Here is a 12,655-nt window from a genome sequence, read left to right as displayed (position 1 = left end):
GATTGCTATATACTTTCCTCTTAAGACTGCTTTTGCTGCATCCCACAGAATTTGGGGCGTTGTGTTATTGTTGTTATTTATTTCCATATATTGCTGGATCTCCATTTTAATTTGGTCGTTGATCCATTGACTATTTAGAAGTGTGTTGTTAACCCTCCATATGTTAGTGTGACTTTTTTGCTTTCTTTGTTCAATTTATTTCTAGTTTTACACCTTGGTCTTCTTAGAAGTTGGTTGGTAGGATTTCAATCTTTTTGAATTTACTGAGGCTCATTTTGTGGCCTAGTATGTGGTCTATTCTGGAGAATGTTCCATGTGCACTTGAGAAGAATGTGTATCCTGTTACTTTTGGGTGTAGAGTTCTATAGATGTCTATTAGGTCCATCTGTTCTAGTGTGTTGTTCAGTGCCTCTGTGTCCTTTCTTATTTTCTATCTGGTGGATCTGTCCTTTGGAGTGAATGGTGTATTGAATTCTCCTAAAATATATGCATTGCAGTCTATTTCTTCCTTTAGTTCTGTTAGTATTTGTTTCACATACACTGGTGTTCCTGTGTTGGATGCATATATATTTAGAATGGTTATATCCTCTTGTTGGACTGAGCCCTTTAGCATTATGTAATATCCTTTTTATCTCTTTTTACTTTCTTTGATTTGAAGTCTATTTTTTCTGATACTAGTACTGCAACTCCTGCTTTTTTCTCCCTATTGTTTGCATGAAATATCTTTTTCCATCCCTTGACTTTTAGTCTGTGCATGTCTTTGGGTTTGAGGTGAGTCTCTTGTAAGCAGCATATAGATGGGTCTTGTTTTTTTATCCATTCAGTGACTCTATGTCTTTTGATTGGTGCATTCAGCCCATTTACATTTAGGGTGATTATGGATATGTATGTACTTATTGCCATTTCGGGCTTTAGATTTGTGGTTACCAAAGGTTCCATATTACTTTCCTTATTATCTAAGAGTCTAACTTAACTCACTTAGTATGCTGTTACAAACACAATTTAAAGGTTCTTTACTATTTCTCCTCCTTTTTCTTCCTCTTTCATTCTTTATATATTAGGTATCAAATTCTGTACCTTTTGTCTATCCCTTGATTGACTTTGGGGATAGTCAATTTAATTTTGCATTTGCCTAGCAATCAGCTGCTCCACCCTCCCTACCATGATTTTACTACCTCTGGTGACAGCTGACCAACCCTAGGAACAGTTCCATCTATAGCAGTACCTCCAAAATAGACTGAAGAGATGGTTTGTGGGAGGTAAACTCTCTTAGCTTTTGCTTACCTGGAAATTGTTTAATCCCTCCTTCAAATTTAAGTGATAATCTTTCCAGATAAAGTAATCTTGGTTCCAGGCCCTTCTGTTTCATGGCATTAAATACATCATGCCACTCCCTTCTGGCCTGTAAGGTTTCTGCTGAGAAGTCTGATACTGGTCTAATGGGTTTTCCCATGTATGTGATTGTATTTCTGACTCTGACTGCTTTAATAGTCTGTCCTTATCCTTGATCTTTCCCATTTTAATTACTGTGTCTTGCTGTTGTCTTCCTTGGGTCCCTTGTGTTGTGGGATCTGTGGATCTCCATGGCCTGAGAGACTATGTGCTTCCCCAGATTAGGGAAGTTTTCAGCAACTACCTCCTCAAAGACACTTTCTATCCCTTTCTCTCTCTTCTTCTTCTTCTGGTATCCCTATAATGTGAATATTGTTCTGCTTGGATTAGTCACACTGTTCTCTCAATATCCTTTCATTTTTAGAGATCCTTTTTTCTCTGTGCCTCAGCTTCTTTGTATTCCTCTTCTCTAGTTTCTATTTCATTTATTGTCTCCTCCACCGTATCCAACCTGCTTTTAATACCCTCCATCGTGTTCTTTAACGATTGTATCTCTGACTTGAATTCATTCCTGAGTTCTTGAATATCTTTCCGTACCTCCATTAGGATGTTGATGATTTTTATTTTGATGTTTCTTTCAGGAAGTGTCACGAGGTCCATATCATTTAAATCTTTCTCAGAAGTAAAATTAACAATTTTACTCTGGACAAGGTTCCTTTGGCATTTCATGTTTGAATATGGTGCCCTCTAGTGTCCAGTAGCTCTATTCTGGAGCTGCTGAGCCCCTGAAGCAATGTCGGGGTCACAGGGGAGCAGTACTGGTGCCTGGTTGTAGGAAAGAGGTGTTCCCCGCCTCCTGGCTGCTGTGCCTGTCTCCACTGCCTGAGCCAGTGGGCCGGTCAGACAGGTATAAGTTTTTGTCCCAGAGCAGCTAGATATGGATCCCTGCTTTCCAAAAGCAGCTGGAGTCCCAATCTCCCCAGAAACTCTGCCTGTAGTAACTTTCCAACCCAGTAGTCATGCGAGTCTCATGAAAGCACCATGAAATGTAGGTTTGTGCTCCCAGAGCAGCTCAGCTAGGTATTCAGCAGGCCCATGTCTTCCACTCCCTCCCTGCTTCGTTTGTCTTCCTCCCACTGGTGAGCTGGGGTGGGGGAGGGGCTCGGTTCCCACAGAGCCACAGCTCTGATACGTTACCCCATTCACTGAGGTCTGCTCTTTTCTCCAGGTGTGTGCAGTCTGATGCCCTCCTCTTTCCTGTTACTCTCTCAGGATTAGTTGTGCCAATTAAGATTTCTAATTGTATCCAGTTTTAGGAGGAAGCATCTGTCTCTCCTCTCATGCTGCCATCTTTAATGTATTTCTATATTTTTATGGCAGTATTTTTATTTGCATAGGTGCAGTAAGAAGCTGTTCTCCTTGTGACAGCAGCAATTAAAATCACTTTGACTGAAATGTCATATTTGCAAGAAATGTGCATGAACTCAGATACGATCAGAAACTTTAAGGAATTGAGATTGACTTTATGGAGCCAACCAAGCCCCTTGGAAGAAGTGGCCTGATACCTTGCTTACAGGGTTCCCAGCAGCCTTACCAGGTAAAGAAGGTCACTTCCTGGCAGATGCAGGAACCTCAGGATATATGGGGAATCTCGAGAAGAGAGGAATTCATCCAAATCGACAGGTACTGCAGTCAAAACCTGATGGCAAGTCTGGTTTTGCTTTCCTGGTCTTGAGAGTTTTTAAAAGCTCAATTTGTAATTCGTTATGAAAAGTTCCAGCAAAGCACATTTAAAAGATCCTGTGTGATTGTGGAAAAAATTGTAATATTTCCAGAAACTCTCCTTGGAGTTAGTGCATATGCATATCAATAGGTGTTTCCAAGGGGTGGATCAGAGAGGTTTGGTGGAGCTCTCTTCTCCTGCAGCCTGGGAGAGAGAGAGAAAGACAGACAGATAGACAGACAGACAGACAGACAGACAGGATGACTGCCTGTTAGAAATAAACAGGTTTCTTAATCTTTATTTCTTCCTTTGACTGATTTTGGTTTCTAAGTTATTTTGCTCCAAGATTTTTCCCCTGGAGCTACAGTGATTAGCTGCTCTTCTTGCTGCATTTATGTAAATAATCAAGTCCAGTTTTCTAATACTGAACTAAACTTCTTTTCCTAATACAGTTATCTCTAGTAAAAATGAGGGTGACTTTCGAGACAAAGTATTTCTTCAATAATGCAGCCTTATCTATATTAAATTCTAAAACTAGTCATTGGGACATAGTCTAGATCTAGAAATCTAGTTTCTTCAAGTATTGTCTATGATGCTTCATATGTATCCAATTTTCTCCCAACTCAATTAAGAGTATTCCTATTCCTAATCCTCATATTTAGCCACGCATTCTTAATCTCTTTGTCAAGTTTGTTCCTTCCAGGATAGAAAATCCAACTCCAGATGTTGCTATTTAACCTAATAACACAATTTGTTCTATCTCACTCAGATGCCATAAAACTGCAAATAGTGATGGAAATAAAACCCAGGATAGATGTGCCCATCTTCTAAGGGCCTCTTGACTGACCAGGGATGGAGGCCTAATTGCACTCTCTAGTTGGCCCTTTCTCAGCATGAAGCAGCCAGAGTGGTCATTACCCCTTTTCCCTAGCAGCAGCTATAGTCTCCATCTATAGAGGGGTAAATGACTATAGACTATAGACCCATCTATAGACTGGGTCCATGGGTTTAGACAGAGTAGGGTGAGGGTCTCCAGAAAATGCAAAGCAAGATAAATACAGTCAGGGCAAGGTAACAATATGCAAAGAAACCCCCTACCAAAACTACATGTTAAACATTAAGAAAAGTCACTCACATTAATTTTCTGGAGTCATTCTTCAGTGAGATTGGTTAGAGCTCAAGAAGCCAGGAGTGACTTGGCCTGGAATGTTTGAATATGATGTAGGAAAGTATCTCAGCATAGCCCATGTTTTCACTGTGCTTATCATGTCACTATAAGACTTATGTAATCATGATAAAGGGCCCAGACCTATATGTTGTTGTTCCTCCTTCAGACCTCATCAAGTGATTTGCAACCTGGGTTATTAGTTTATCAAGCAAGCCCAGCCATAAACAACATAGCAAAAGCAAGAAGGATTCCATCTTAAAGATAAGATTGACTTTTAAAACCCAGGAAGTTAAGAAATATGGTTCTTAACAAACTCTTTAGCAAGCAGATAAAAACTTAGACCCACTTGAGGGCAGGGCAGGCAGCCTTGATTGATATGCACCCAGGCCAAGAAGCTGTTCTTCTGCGAAGGAATCAGCAGTAAATTTCTTATGTTACTTTGCAGAATTACCTGAAAGACTGATGAGGAAAGAGACTTTATGTTGCGTAAAGGATGAACATTCTAGTACCACTTAACAAGTCCACATACCTAGCCCTTTATTACATTCCAAAAACCTCTTAACCACCTATAAATCCCCTGGACAATGCACATGTATGAACTTTCTTGTTCCCTGCTGGCTTCCACCAGGAGCTCTTGCCTCTCAATTTATCTCTAAATAAAAGCCTATCCTTGGCTTTCCGACAAAAAAGAATTATTTTTGCTACTTCAGCTGACTCTCAGAAACCCCACAGCATGCAGTGTAAATTTAAATGAGACCTAACATTCCTGTGTGCTTTCCTTGGAATTCCTCCTAAATTAAAGCCAGCTCAGCACTTTAAGGATCAACAGCAGGGACTCTTATTTTTATGACCATCTTTCAAATCCATATGGAGGCACACATAACTCAAAGTGCAGAGAGGCCTGTTGTGACTGGCAGCCAGCATTACAGGGGGTGCATGCATAGGTTCAGGTTAGTCTCTTATGGATCTCTGAGGGATGTGGAATGAACAGTTGGAATGGGTGGCCCAGAAGTTCCCCCTAAAACATCAGGCTACCTTAATGTCCATCAAGGGATTTAGAGAGAGACCTTGGAAAGGTATGTCAGTTACCATATTATATGATTCTTAGGAGAAAGGGAGGATGAGTTATATGTACAAATTTGTTTTTCCCTTTTCCTATGGTCTGAATGTTTGTGTACCCCCCAAATTCACGTGTTGTAATCCTATCCATTAAAGTTGATGACATTGGGAAGCAGAATCTTTGGGAAATGGTTAGATCATGAGGATAGAATGTCCATGAGTTGGCGTAGTTCTCTCAAAAGAGAAGCTCTAGGAGGCACTTACCTCTGTCTACCATGTGAGCACACATTAAGAGGCCACAACTATGAATGGGAAAGAGAGCCCTGAATCTGCTGGAGCCATGCTCTTGGACTTCTAGTCTCAGAGCTGTGACAGAGAGATTTTTGTTATTTATGAGCTCTGTAGTCTGTGCACTGTGATTGCACTGTGATGTTTCTTTTGTCATTGCACTGTGATCAGACAAAACAAATATGTGTGTGTGTATAGGCCTCTCTCTATATATAAATAATTAAGCAAATAAATATATACGTATAAATACAAATGTCTATACACACTGAATTCAGTACAGATCCTCTGCCCATTTTCTACCTGGATGGTTGTATACTGTTGTTACTGAGTTTTTTATTTTGGATATTAACTTCTTATCAGATATATGAGTTACAAATATTTTCTTCCTATTACTAGACTGCCTTTAAATTTTGTTGATGGGTTCCTTTGCTGAACAGACCTTTTTTAACTTAAGGTATGTACTTTTAAAATTTTTGCTATTTTACATTTGCTTTTGGTGTCATATCGAAAAAATTATTGCAAGCCAAGCATCAAGGAGCTTACTGCCTATGCTTTCATCTGACAACTTTGTGTGGTTTCAGATCTTACATTCACACCTTTAATCCATTTTGTTTGGATTTCTCTGATTTGTGTAAGATAATTGTGCATTTTCAACTTTTTGCTTGTGGACGTCCTTTTTTCCATCATTATTCTTTCTCCTGTGTATATGCTCAGATTTTTTTCATAAATTAATTGACCATATATGCATGGGTTTATATCTGGGTTCTCCATTCTGTTCCAATTATCTATGTGTCTATTTTTCTGCCAATACTGTACTGTTTGGTTAGTATAACTTTATAAATTAAGTTGAAATCAAGACATGTGATAACACACCCAGCTTCATTCTTTCTTACGATTGCTTTGTTTATTCCATGAATTTTGTTGTTCCTAGTTATTTTGGATGGTGTTTTCTACTTCTGTGAAATACTCATTTGGAATTCTGATAAGAAAAGCACTGAATTTGTATATTGCTTTGGGGTGTGTGATCATTTTAACAATATTAATTCTTCCAGTATATGACATGGAATATCTTCAATTTATTTGTGTTATCTTCAATTTCTTTTGTCAATATTTTAACATTTTCCATACCAGTTTTTCATGACGTTGGTTAAACTTATTCCTCTCTGTTTTATTCTTTCTGATACTTCCATGAGTGTGATTGTGTCTTTAATTTCTCTTTATTGTACTTTGTTGTTAGTGCCTAGAAATGCAATTTTATTGAGCATATTTACTTTAAATCCTACCACTATACTGATTTCATTGATTTAGTTCTAAAAGTTTTTAATCAAGTTTTAGGGCTTTGCTTCCTTATATAATAGCATATAACCTGAAAATAGAGATAGTTTAACTTCTTCCTCTCCACTTAGGATGACATTATTCCTTTTTTTAGCTAATTGCTCTATCTAGGTGTCCCAAAAGACAGATAAGAGTGAATATGCTTGTACTGTTCCTGATGTTAGAGGATAAGCATTCAGTTTACCTCTGAGTATGATGTCAGCCATAGGCTTGTCATCTATGGACTTTATTTTGTTGAGTTACACTTCCTCTATGCATGCTATACTTGGAGTTTTTCATGAATGGATGTTGAACTGTGTCAAATGCTATTTTCTTCAACTATTGAGCTAATAATATTTTAGATGATTCTTTGTTAATGTGGTGCATCACATTGATTGATTTGTGGATGTTGATCCCTTCTTGCAACATTCAAATGAATCCAGTTCGACCATGAAGTATGGTGCTATCAATGTATTATTGAATTCAGTTTGCTAATTTCTTATGTGTAGCTTTTCACAAATGTTCATCAAGAATAATGGCCTGTAATTTTCTTTTCTTGTGTGTGATTTTATTTTCATGTAATGCTGACTGTGTAAAATGAATTTGGCAGTATTCCTCATCTTCTAATATTTGAAATAGTTTCAGAAGGGCCGGCATTAGTTCCTCAGGCATTTGTTAAATATTTTAAATATTTTAACAGAGAAACACTAGTTTTCTTGCTCTTAATGAAATATAAAGGTCATATTCCTATGTCAGATTCTTTGTACTGAATGGTTCTTTTACTGTAATGCACTTCCCAACATATTTGCATAAATTACATTTTTCCCACCTATCTGCCTTTATTTAAATATTGCATTCTTGGTGAAGCAATTCTGGATGGTCGTATTTAAATACTCAGCATCACTCAAAAAAATTATAGTTCTCTTTGCTGCTTTACTTCGTCTTCACAATATATTTATCACCTGGTAACATACCTCATATTTGCACATTTATGTCTTTTTATTCTTTGCAAGGCCACACTTAGGAAACCAGTATAGTATGTACACAAGAATAAATAGGTCACAGGGACAGGAAAGTCTGGAGTCACAAGTTCTGATGTATGAGAGACTCCATATAAATTTAAGCATGGCTCAACTATTAATGGAGAAAGGATGCATTCTTGATTCTGGGGAGAGTTGCCTCACTGTATACTAGATATACCACAGGATACCTATCACCATACCCAAGAGAGAATTCTAGTTCTATTTAAGACACTAATATGAAGCATAAGCTATAAAGGAATTTCTGTTAGGAAAATCTAGAAGAAAAGTCACTGTCACCTTGGGTGGGGAAGAGCTTCTCAGCCAAATGTCCAAAGCAGCAATCACAGGTGAAACATCTGATAAATTCAGTTACATCAAATTAGTTTTTGTAGATATTGCATAACAAAAAATCCCCTGGCCAAAATTAATGGATTACAGAATGAGAGAAAATATTTGCTATATCTAAAATTTTCAGTGGATAAATATCTAGACTATTTGACAACAAATAAGAATTAGAAGACAGCAGTGTGAGTGTAAAAGGAACCAAAGTAATGAACTTCAAAGTTTTAGAAGAAAACCTCTTCCCACCATAACAAACAAAGGTAAAAGTTGGTAAAGAATGAATTGCAACTTTATGTCTATAAGATTGACACTTTTAGGAATGATGCTGAATGCTTGCAAGGAGCGGGAAATAATGCTTGTAGTTTGAAAATACAAGTCCAGAGCATACTCATTACATAGCAATACACCACAAGAAAAGACACATGCACTAGAAGCCCCAGGAACTGTCACCTATGGTGAGGGAAGGTGTATAATGGAAGTGGGAATGAGAATAAGAGAAATAAACAGATAAGGCAGTGCTTGAGATGAGATGAGATGTGGTGCTAATATGGCATGAACTGCAGAAAATGTAATATAATTTAACATCTCAATACTGAAAATGGCCAAAAGGAGAAAGGTAGAAAGAGAACGACAAGCTGGGAAAAGGAGCAGAAGCAGAGGAAGAAGGAGGAGGAGGAGGAAGGAAGACATGCTGTCTATTTTGCCTGGGGGACAGTTTTTTTTGCAGTCCTCATTTTCTTGAATCTTTGGAGTCCTGTACCTGACCAGGAAATTATAATTATCCCCTCTGTCATCGGGAGACTCTGAGACCTCTCAGGAGCAGTATCTGTTATCAGGTAAAGGAATATTTATATGAGAAACCTTTCAGAGCCCCAGAACATTGAGTTTTAGCACCAGCTATATTAGGATGTAGGCACACGTGGTCATAGTCTTCACCCGGAAGCCTTTGGGAAGGAAGGCTAGCCTGGGAACTGATGAGGGGCCCGTATGTTTACTCACTTCAGAACTCACATTACTATCCTGAAAGGGACATAGGACGTTTTGGTGGGGTAAGTCTGTTTGGAACCACTAGCTTGGAAATACCAGAAGCCGACCTTCTTAGGGGGTGTGTTTTAAATCTCACTAGTCCCTTATATGTAGCTTGTGAAGAAATGTAAGGAAAAAAAAACACAGGCAATCACACCCAACTATTTGTTCAGAAATGTCCACTTTAATTGGAATTACCTGAAAGAGTCATCCTAAGAGTTTCACGGATCCCACTGAAAACCAGGGTCCTACTTCAGGCAGCATCTTTCCCTTTCTGTATATGTGAGTGTCATGTGTTCTCCTTTAGTTATTTGTAGTAAACACCATTTCCTTAAGTAGAGATCATGGGCAAAGTGAGAAAACAGGGGGAAGTTGGGAAAGATTAAAAGTTACTTCTTTGGAGGGATTCTTTTTATCTGTGCTTAATTAGCTAATGATCAGGGAGTGGAAGTGAGGACGAAATATAGAGGTAGGCGTGTAGGTAATGTAAAGACACCATATGAAAGAGAGAAAGCACAGAGAATGATTCAAGGAATGCATTTGTGTGACAAATTCCCTGGCAGTTTTGAATGGACCACCATCTTAAAAGTGAAACAAAAGCAATCTTTATTGTCTTTTTCCTTTACTGAACCTTACATATGTTAAAGAATCCATGCAGACAACATTATCATTATCCCTAGTTGAATAACAATATACATGACTTAAACACTGATGCTATAGTTTGGAATATTTTGAGAACTTCCTCATGTTGAAAATAAAATTATTTCTTTTACAGTAACCTTCTGCACTCAGCAGTTAGTATGCGTGATTTACTCTGAAGAGCATTGCCAAACAACTACAAATGTGAACACAGGTGATCCAGTCTCCTTCCCTGAAAACAACTTTTGAGAAATTCAATTTGACCGAAGACCATCTCCTTCTCCCTTCTGTAGCCACATTCCATACTTCTTGGCTCCAAAGGGCTGAAGAAGGAAAAAGCCAAAGTAGGAAGCAGACTATGCCTGTTGAAAGACTGCTCTTTTCATTATTTCATTTCCTCATTACATTGATACTGTATGCATCCAGTTAGATAATGTGGTATTTTGCATACTGTAATATTCGATAACATTTGCATTCTTATTTATAATATTCAATTTTATATTCACCTGTCTTTTTTTTATTATATATATGCCACATATCATTTAAAAGCTAAAGCATATATATCCATTCATATATTTTACATTTAAGTGTATATTATAGGAAATGTATCATAAATATGTAATAGGTATTCGCTCTATCACTAAGTATATACATAAACTTCTATCAATTCCTTCTTCCTTTCCCTCCTCACACCTTCCCTGCTTCTTTGGATACTTACAACCTATTTCCCATTCTCCATCAAAGCTCAACTTCATGAAAATCAAACAATCTTCAGAACAAGTAAGTCTTCTCTACAGAGTGATTCTCTCTCCCTCTTGACCATCCTACCTGGATCAATCATCTCCATCCATTAAAATTTCAGCTCTTGGTTCCTTTCCCTACTCTCAACCTCAGCTTTTATCACCCATGGTGATGTTGATGTTGATTTCAAAATTCATCTGAATGGTATTCAGACAGGCCCAGACCAGGAGAGGACAGCAAACTAACAAATAATTATGGCACTCATTGCTCCCTGGTGTAATATATAAATATATGTTTATTATCGATATTTCTGACCTGATTGTAAATCCCTTGACAGAGGTAGAGGTTTGTGTTCAGGGCTGTGTTCGCAGTGGTGAAAACAGTGGCCCACAGGTATGGGACTTGAATGAAGAACTCACCAATAATTGCGCTAATTATATTGTGACTTAAAGCACCTCCTTCAGACTACTTCTTCCTAATTTACCTGCTCCTTTCTAGTTTTCACACCCACATTGGGTCAGCATCATTCAGGATCCATCCCCTCCAGTGTGCTGCAGAAATGGGTCTAAAATAGTGTATTTTAGCTCTATACTCCCTTCTTTCTAAAGCCACTAGCTCCATTTGTGTATGTTATGATCAGCTGGCAAGCCCTAACTCTTACAACACAACTGGAATGCATTCCTACCTTTCTCAGAGATCTGAGTGACTAGGATAAAACATAAATACCTCAGAGTTGTACCTGGTCTTTAAATTTATGGCTAAAGTTATCAAATTCTACTACATTAAATAATTTGCTTTCTTGGATTGCATAATAAATACATGATACTGTCTTTCTTCTTTGGAACCCTCAACAACATTCTGTCCCATGACTCTACCAGCCCCAGTTAATGACCTGCAAGTCAGAAAGTTACCCTCACTGGTGTCCCCTCAGTGACCTCCCTCCTTAAAAGAAAAATTGCAGTGTGTAGACTGTGTCCACCCCTGTTAGAGATCAACCCCTCCACTCATGGTCAGGGTCAGTTTTGATCGACCCTAGTGTGCCTCAAGTGTTGGTGATTTTGACTCCACAAGGCATTTGGAGCCATCTAGAGTTACTTTTGGCTTGGGCTGTGGTGATGCTGCTGGTTTGGAGGCAGATGAAGCCGGGATGCTGTTAGATACACTCCAGTGCCCAGAGCAGCCCCTGCAACAGAGAACTAATTGGTTTAAAATGTCACTAGTGCTCTTTGAAAACTTTGTTCTCTCCTCAGAGATTTGACATGAACAATAATTTCCTTTCTTCAGTTCATCATCAATTTCTTCTTGTTTCCTGTTCATTGTCATTGGCACTTAATCAAGTTGCCATGATGACATTGAGGTAATGAGTTAACCTAACTTGTTGATTAGGCCTTTTTGTTTTGTCAGAAAAAATCAATCCCTGCCTTATTTAGGGTTTTCTTTAATGGTACAATGGGCATGTGAGACACTCTTCCTTCCTCCTTCTGGCTTCTCCTTAAATGTCTAACCTCTAAGTGCCGATCCTGGAAGTATCTGACCTTGCCTTTTCCTCCTTTCATTCTGCACTTATTACCTTGGTCATATTATGTAATACCACAGCTTTAAATAAAATGTATATGATAACTTTCCACTTTAATTCTCGATGATAGGAACTGCTCAGCTTTCCTACACTGATAAGTTGCATGATAGTCTACCCAAAGAGGCAGGACCTTTTACTCTGTGATACCACTGTCAGTTTGACAAAAGCAAACAGATATATGACAACAAGTAATACCCAAACCACAGTTAGAGACATGAAGCATCATAGCAAGGAACTGAAAGTGACTGCTTTCCTTCACATATCATCCTTTGTAGAAGTGCCCTTCATTTCCTTACAGAACTATCAGTCATCATTGATGCTTGTTTGATATTATGAACCACTTTGTTGTTATCAGACAAGTGCCATGGCCACAGGACACTCTTTCCTGGGAAGTGTGGGTCACATAAGGATGAGAAGAGAATAGA

The 12,655-nt window shown here is 38.3% G+C and overlaps 1 protein-coding gene and 1 long non-coding RNA gene across 2 annotated transcripts in view; both read left to right on the top strand.

The window, feature by feature from the left end:
- The window catches only part of LOC118916507 (amine sulfotransferase-like), a 176,466-nt gene that overhangs the window by 148,057 nt on the left and 15,754 nt on the right, over positions 1 to 12,655 (top strand). The window lies entirely within an intron of this gene.
- LOC130679823 (uncharacterized) lies at positions 2,772 to 10,534 on the top strand. The gene is made up of 3 exons (XR_008992778.1): positions 2,772 to 3,015; positions 5,967 to 6,024; positions 10,050 to 10,534. It is a non-coding gene; the product is annotated as an uncharacterized LOC130679823 (long non-coding RNA).

The sequence above is a fragment of the Manis pentadactyla genome, chromosome 12 (assembly GCF_030020395.1).
Source record: "Manis pentadactyla isolate mManPen7 chromosome 12, mManPen7.hap1, whole genome shotgun sequence".
Lineage (NCBI taxonomy): Eukaryota > Metazoa > Chordata > Mammalia > Pholidota > Manidae > Manis > Manis pentadactyla.
This window is presented reverse-complemented; position numbering and strand designations above follow the sequence as displayed.